The sequence below is a fragment of the Arachis ipaensis genome, chromosome B07, assembly GCF_000816755.2.
Source record: "Arachis ipaensis cultivar K30076 chromosome B07, Araip1.1, whole genome shotgun sequence".
Lineage (NCBI taxonomy): Eukaryota > Viridiplantae > Streptophyta > Magnoliopsida > Fabales > Fabaceae > Arachis > Arachis ipaensis.
Genome location: NC_029791.2, coordinates 112,319,313 through 112,326,982, shown reverse-complemented (window position 1 = coordinate 112,326,982; position 7,670 = coordinate 112,319,313).

Sequence of the window (7,670 nt, the reverse complement as noted above, 5' to 3'; positions counted from 1 at the left end):
TCTAAGGCTGAACAACTTATCCTAACCTCTCTTGAAGGGTAGGAGAAGAAGATTAGAGAACAGCCTAGAGGCCTATGAGCGAGAAAAACTCGAATTTTCCCTGGAGTTCTTAGTTTAAAAAGAACCGGTGCTGAAGTATCTTCACCAGAACTACCTGGAAACTCTACTTAGAGAGGTAGAAGGTACTGAGTCTCCACCTTCGTTAACGGAAGGGAAAGGAGAAAGAACTCCAAAGAGACCGGAATCCACGGTAACTACCAATACCTTTTTGTTTTTCGTTATGAAAATGGTGTGGTTTGAATTTTCCAAACGAGCAGAGGCTCGTTTTCTTCTTTCTTTCATCATCTTCTTCTTCTTTTACCTCCTCTACCTCCCTCTTCCACATAAGCCGGTTCCCCCTCTTCATCACCAACATTACACACTTTTACCTCATTACAACTCCCCAAATATACCCCCACTCCCCTTACCATCCAAAGCCGGTAATCCCAACCCAAACCCTCCCTTTTCTTAAATAATGGTTCAAGAGTTCTATGCAAACGCATGGATCACTAAGAACCATGATCAAAGTCTGAACCCAAACCCAAAGAATTGGCTCACAATGGTTCAGGGGAAATACTTAGATTTCAGTCCGGAAAATGTAAGGTTGGCGTTCAACTTGCCAATGATGCAAGAAAACACACGCCCCTACACTAGAAGGGTCAACTTTGATCAAAGGTTGGACCAAGTCCTCATGGACATATGTGTGGAAGGAGCTCAATGGAAAGTTGACTCAAGAGGCAAACCGGTTCAATTGAGAAGACCGGACCTTAAGCCTGTGGTTAGAGGATGGTTGGAGTTCATCCAACGCTCAATCATTCCTACTAGCAACCGGTCTGAAGTTACTGTAGACCAGGCCATCATGATCCATAGTATCATGATTGGGGAGGAAGTGGAAGTTTATGAGATTATACCTCAAAAACTCTACAAGGTGGCTGAGAAGTCCTCCACTTTGGCAAGGTTAACCTTTCCTCACCTCATTTGCCACCTCTGTAATTTGGCTGGAATTGACATAGAGGGAGACATCTTCATTGATGAGGACAAACCCATCACTAAGAAAAGGATGGAGCAAACAAGAGAGCCCAGTCATGGACCTCAACAAGAGAATGAGGAAATTCCTCATCATGAAATCCCTGAGATGCCTCAAGAGATGCACTTTCCTCCACAAAACTATTGGGAGCAAATTAACACCTCCCTAGGAGAATTAAGTTCCAACATGGGACAACGAGGGTGGGGCACCAAGAACACTCCATCATTCTCCATGAGATTAGAGAAGATCAAAGAGCTATGAGGGAGGAGCAACAGAGGCAAGGAAGAGACATAGAGGAGCTCAAGAACACTATTGGTTCTTCAAGAGGAAGAAGATGCCACCTTCACTAAGGTGGACCCGTTCCTTAATCTTCTTGTCTATTTATTTTTTGTGTTTTCGTTCTCTGTGCTTTATTTTTATTTATGTTTGTGTCTTATTACATGATCATTAGTATCTAGTATCTATGCCTTAAAGCTATGAATGTCCTGTGAATCCATCACCTTTCTTAAATGAAAAATGTTCTAAAAATAAAAGAACAAGAAGTACATGGATTTCGAATTCATCCTTGAAACTAGCTTAATTATTTTGATGTGGTGGCAATACTTTTTTGATTTTCTGAATGAATGCTTGAACAATGCATATTTTTGAATTTGTTGTTTATGAATGTTAAATTTGTTGGCTCTTGAAAGAATGATGAAAATGGAAAAATGTTATTGATAATCTGAAAAATCATAAAATTGATTCTTGAAGCAAGAAAAAGCAGTGAAAACAAAGCTGGCGAAAAAAAAAGGGAGGAAAAGAAAAAAAAAGAAAAAGAAGAAAAAGCAAGCAGAAAAAGCCAATAACCCTTTAAACCAAAAGGCAAGGGTAAAAAGGATCCAAGGCTTTGAGCATCAGCGGATAGGAGGGCCCTAAGGAATAAAATCTTGGCCTAAGCGGCTAAACCAAGTTGTCCCTAACCATGTGCTTGTGGTGTGAAGGTGTCAAGTAAAAAGTTTGAGACTGAGCGGTTAAAGTCGTGATCCAAAGCAAAAAAGTGTGTGCTTAAGAACCCTGGACACCTCTAATTGGGGACTTTAGCAAAGCTGAGTCACAATCTGAAAAGGTTCACCCAGTTATGTGTCTGTGGCATTTATGTATCTGGTGGTAATACTGGAAAACAAAGTGCTTAGGGCCACGGCCAAGACTCATAAAGTAGTTGTGTTCAAGAATCAACATACTGAACTAGGAGAATTAATAACACTATCTAAAATTCTGACTTCCTATAGATGCTAATCATTCTGAACTTCAAAGGATAAAGTGAGATGCCAAAACTGTTCAGAGGCAAAAAGCTACTAGTCCCGCTCATCTGATTGGAGCTAAGTTTCATTGATATTTTGGAATTTAATAGTATATTCTCTTCTTTTTATCCTATTTTATTTTTAGTTTCTTGGGGACAAGCAACAATTTAAGTTTGGTGTTGTGATGAGTGGATAATTTATACGCTTTTTGGCATTGTTTTTAGTATGATTTAGTTAGTTTTTAGTATATTTTTATTAGTTTTTAAATAAAATTCACATTTCTGGACTTTACTATGAGTTTGTGTATTTTTCTATGATTTCAGGTATTTTCTGGCTGAAATTGAGGGACTTGAGCAAAAATCTAATTTAGAGGCTGAAGAAGGACTGCAGATGCTGTTGGATTCTGACCTCCCTGCACTCGAAATGAATTTTCTGGAGCTTCAGAAACTTAATTGGCGCGCTCTCAATTGCGTTGGAAATTAGACATCCAGGGCTTTCCAGAAATATATAATAGTTCATACTTTGCACGAGTTTTGATGACACAAATGGGCGTTCAAACGCCAACTTCCTGCTCTATTCTGGAGTTAAACGCCAGAAACAGGTTACAAACTGGAGTTAAACGCCCAAATTGGCACAAAAGCTGGCGTTTAACTCCAAAAGAAGTCTCTACATATGAAAGCTTAATTCTCAACCCAAGCACACACCAAGTGGGCCCGGAAGTGAATTTCTGCATCATTTACTTATCTTATGTAACCCTAGCTACTAGTTTAGTATAAAAACTAGTTTTAGTGATTTATCTAAGAATCTTTGGATCATTTTAGATCTTTGGAACATTTTTCCTTAGACTTGGGGGGCTGGCCATTCGGCCATGCCTGGACCACTTTCACTTATGTATTTTCAACGGTGGAGTTTCTACACCCCATAGATTAAGGTGTGGAGTTCTGCTGTTCCTCGAGTATTAATGCAAAGTACTATTATTTTCTCATTCAATTCAAGCGTAGTCCTATTCTAAGATATTCGCTTGCACTTTAACATGATGAATGTGATGATCCGTGACACTCATCACTATTCTCAACCTATAAACGCGTGCCTGACAACCACTTCCGTTCTACCTTAGATCGAGCGTATATCTCTTAGCCTCCATTCCAAAAGATCGGAGTCTCCGTGGTATAAGCTAGAATTATTGGCGGCCATTCCTGAGATCCAAAAAGTCTAAACCTTGTCTGTGGTATTCCGAGTAGGATCTGAGAAGGGATGACTGTGACGAGCTTCAAACTCACGAGTGTTGGGCGTAGTGACAGACGTAAAAGGATCACTGGATTCTATTCGAACATGAGTGAGAACCGACAGATGATTAGCCGTGCGGTAACAGCGCATTTGGACCATTTTCACTGAGAGGACGGGAAGTAGCCATTGACAACAGTGATGCCCAACATATAGCTTGCCATGAAAAGGAATATGAAGGATTGAATGAAGGCAGTAGGAAAGCAGAGATTCAGAAGGAACAAAGTATCTCCATACGCTTATCTAAAATTCTCACCAATGAATTACATAAGTATCTCTATCTTATTTTCTGTTTTAATTATATTTTAATTATCAAAAGCCCATAACCATTTGAATCTGCCTGATTGAGATTTACAAGATGACCATAGCTTGCTTCAAGCCAACAATCTTCGTGGGATCGACCCTTACTCACGTAAGGTATTACTTGGATGACCCAGTGCACTGCTGGTTAGTTGTGCGGAGTTGTGACAAAGTGTGTGAATTACGTTCCGAGCACCAAATTTTTGGCGCCGTTGTTAAGGATCACAATTTCGTGCACCAAAAATTGAGACCAATTCTTTGAAAGACAAGAACAACTCTTGGAAAGACAAAAACAATTCTGGAAAGAACAAGAAATCCTCTTCAAGAAGATGGAAGGGCACTTAGAACAAATTAGGAGAAACTTAGGATTACTAAGCATTGAGGATGAAGACCAATCTGTGAGTGAGGAAGTGGAAGAAAAGGTCCCTGTGTCAAGTGAAATTGCAATGAAGAATGAGGTTGTGGAGGTATTTGAACCTGTGACTCCATATCCACAGAGGCTACTTGAGGTGACAGAAGAACATGAAAATTCCCTCCCAAATGACTCAATGGAAAATCATGAAGAAGAAAGGGAGGAAGACAATCAAGGAAATCCACATTCAATTGAAGCAGAGAGCTACATAGAAAAAAGGGCTCATTGAACCACCAATTCAAAAGGCTTTTGATGAAGAGGACACTCCAACAATCACACAACACCCAAGTCTTGATATCAAAGGAGTGAAGGCAACAAACAAGAGCACCGAAAAGAGGATTGCGACCAAGATACCAAGGACAACATTCATGAAGAAGAAAAGGTCAACTGCAAACAATCCAACCCCTGCCTCAACAAGCAAAGCAAATCAAGTAGATAACAAAAGAAAGCTTGTTGGGAAGAGACCAAGAAAGGGGGCACTGATTGGCCCTTCTTTACACTTGAGGTCATTCCTCTTAACAAACTGGAAGAAGAGGAAGAAAGTCATGAACAACATCTCAAGCTAATGACATTAAAAGAGCGCTTATTGGGAGGCAAACCAACCAAAGGTAGTTTTTCTTTTTCTTTAACTGTTTCAATAAGAAAATTCAGTAGATCTCTCTGCATTGCAAAGGGCTATGTTTGGTGTTGCACACCAAAGAAATTTAAGGGTGAATGTGTAATTCTAAGTTTGGTGTTCCACCACAGATTTCATTAAGAACACATTGCACCCTCAGCATGACTAGTTCTCAGCTCCAAACAATCAGAGAAACTACTCAACAGTTGTTTAGTTTCTAGCTCCTGGTTTGTTATGTAGTTCATAGTTTACTTTCTAGTCCCTAGTTTATTTTCTAGTTCATAGTTTACTTTCTGAATAAAAGTACTTGACGTTTCATGCATGTATTCACTCTGCTGCATATAGAAGTAGGCAAGGAACTAAGTTTGGTGTTCCCACACCAATTTAAGTTCAGAGAATCACAAGCATACATGCACGCTAACTGTTTCTCAAGTGCTTAGGGAACAAGAAACTTTCAAAATCTTTGCAGGAAGTTATTCAATCTCTTGAAGGGTAAGATGCATTATCATGTGGAATAACAAGGGAAAGACAAAAGTTAAAGATGGTGATGACAAGGAGAAAACAAGTGGACTCCAAGAGGTTGTATCTTTACTTGCCTGTCTCTAGTTTAAATGTGTTAATTGAAAGTGCAATTGTGCCCCCTGATTGATTAGTGTCCTATTAGTTATAAGTCATTTGCTATTTGTTTGTTTTTAAGCTTGCTAGTCTAAGTGCTTTTATCATCTCGTCTTACTTGAATTATTTGCATTGTTCCCCATGCTTGAATAAAAGAAAAAAATTATTGTAAAACAGAGAAAGAGTAAAGGTCTGGTTTGATATGAGACAGAATAAGGGTTATGTGGTGGTATGTGCTGGTTCATTAGTTGATTTATAAACAAGGCTAGAAGTTAGCATGACTTCGAGATATGAACTTGAGTTACATTTGATGAGATTTGACCAATGAAAGAGGTCCATAATAAAAGAAAGAAAATGTAAGAGAAAGAAACAAAAAGAAATAAACAAGGCTGGGCACCAATGGCTTGAGATTTGGATATATGCATGTGATGTTCTTGTACAAAGATAAGATTGGATAACTAGGTTCTAAGGGGTGCTTCATCACCCGGTAACTTGGGTTAACTAACCCGGGATTACCAACCGAAAGTCCACCATCAAGAGCTACTTTGAGGCAAAACATTTAGTGACCCAAAGAGGTGTGATGAGTCCATATTTTATGATATATTTTGGTTTGATTTGAGAGAATTTCATCACATAAACCCACATTTATTCACCTAAATAGCATGCTATTGTGTTTTCTTCCTAAATTGTGCTTGAAAGTGAAAACATGCTCTTTTATGCTTAATTTAGTCAATTTTAATTTACTTTAATCCCATTTGGTGCCTTGATGTATTTGTTAAGTGATTTCAGGTTTCTAAGGCAAGTATGGGTTGAAGAAGTGAGGAAAAGAGCATGCAAAAGGGAAGAAACCATGAAGAAATAAAGTTTGGAAGTTCCAGCACCCGTGCGTACGCACAAGTATGCGTGCGTACGCACAAGAAGGATTTGCGAATGACGCGTACGCGTGACCCACGTGTACACGTGGATGAATTTTTGCGCAGTGACGCGTACGCGTGACTCATGCGTACGCGTGACCCGAGTTACGTCAGCTCATTAATTGCAAATCACTGGTGGCAATTTTTGGGCCTCCAGAACCCAGTTGTAACAACCTAGTTTTTGAGTACGCGAGATCTTTTCTGTAGGCACGGATTTCTCCGGAAGATCAGTAAAGGGAACACCTCTGCTATATCATCAAGCATCTCAATCCTCATTGTCATTATGTCATCTTTAAGCTAGAACCTTTTTTGAGGCAAGCTCAATAATGCAATCACGAAGAACCTAGTTTTTGAACTGTACCGGTTAGGAGTTTTAATTCTGATTTTCGTAAGTAGTCTCAGTTTGACGAACCGGACTCGATTCACGAGAGAAGAGAGATAATAGTATAATATTATCATTATATTAGTATTAGAAGATGCTTGAATGATATTATAAGGTTACCTGGTCTGTTTTAGTTAAAAACAGGAAATCGGTTTAACCGGGTTCACAGTTTACTGGTGCAGCTTAGCACCAGCACTCTTTGATGACTTTAGCAATGCTAAGGTCTCATCATACATGTTCTATTCTCATAATAAATATGTTACTAGTGTCATTTATGCTAGTAGCTCAGAAAATAATTTTTAGAGATGTTTTTACAAGTGTTCTGATACATCTAGTTTTAGTAGTTTTACACCTGAGATATTTTAATACTATTTTAACCCGCCTCCAAGCCAACCAATCACAACTCACCCTACACCACCAAGACACTCCAAGGCTGGTAATTTACTCCCTTTGGCCGAAAATGAGAAGAGAAAAAAGAGAGAAACTTTCATGACACTTAAATCTTCAAAGCTTGATTTCTTCTTAACTAAAACTCAAATCAAAACTCCGATTTCACCAAAATGATCCTCTATTCTTCCCCTACATAATGATATAACATATCAAGGCTGGAAATAAAATGAGATGTCTGTCTCCCTCCCTCTTCAATTCGGTTTTCAAGGAAACATGCTTAAACAAGTGTTTTCTTGATGTTTTTCCTTAGATCTCTTGCTTAGCTTGATTTGTGGGCCAAAGATCTTTGATTTCCTGCACGTTTAAGGTGAGGATAACCTTCCTAAGATTCTTCTAAAGTTTGTTTTGTTG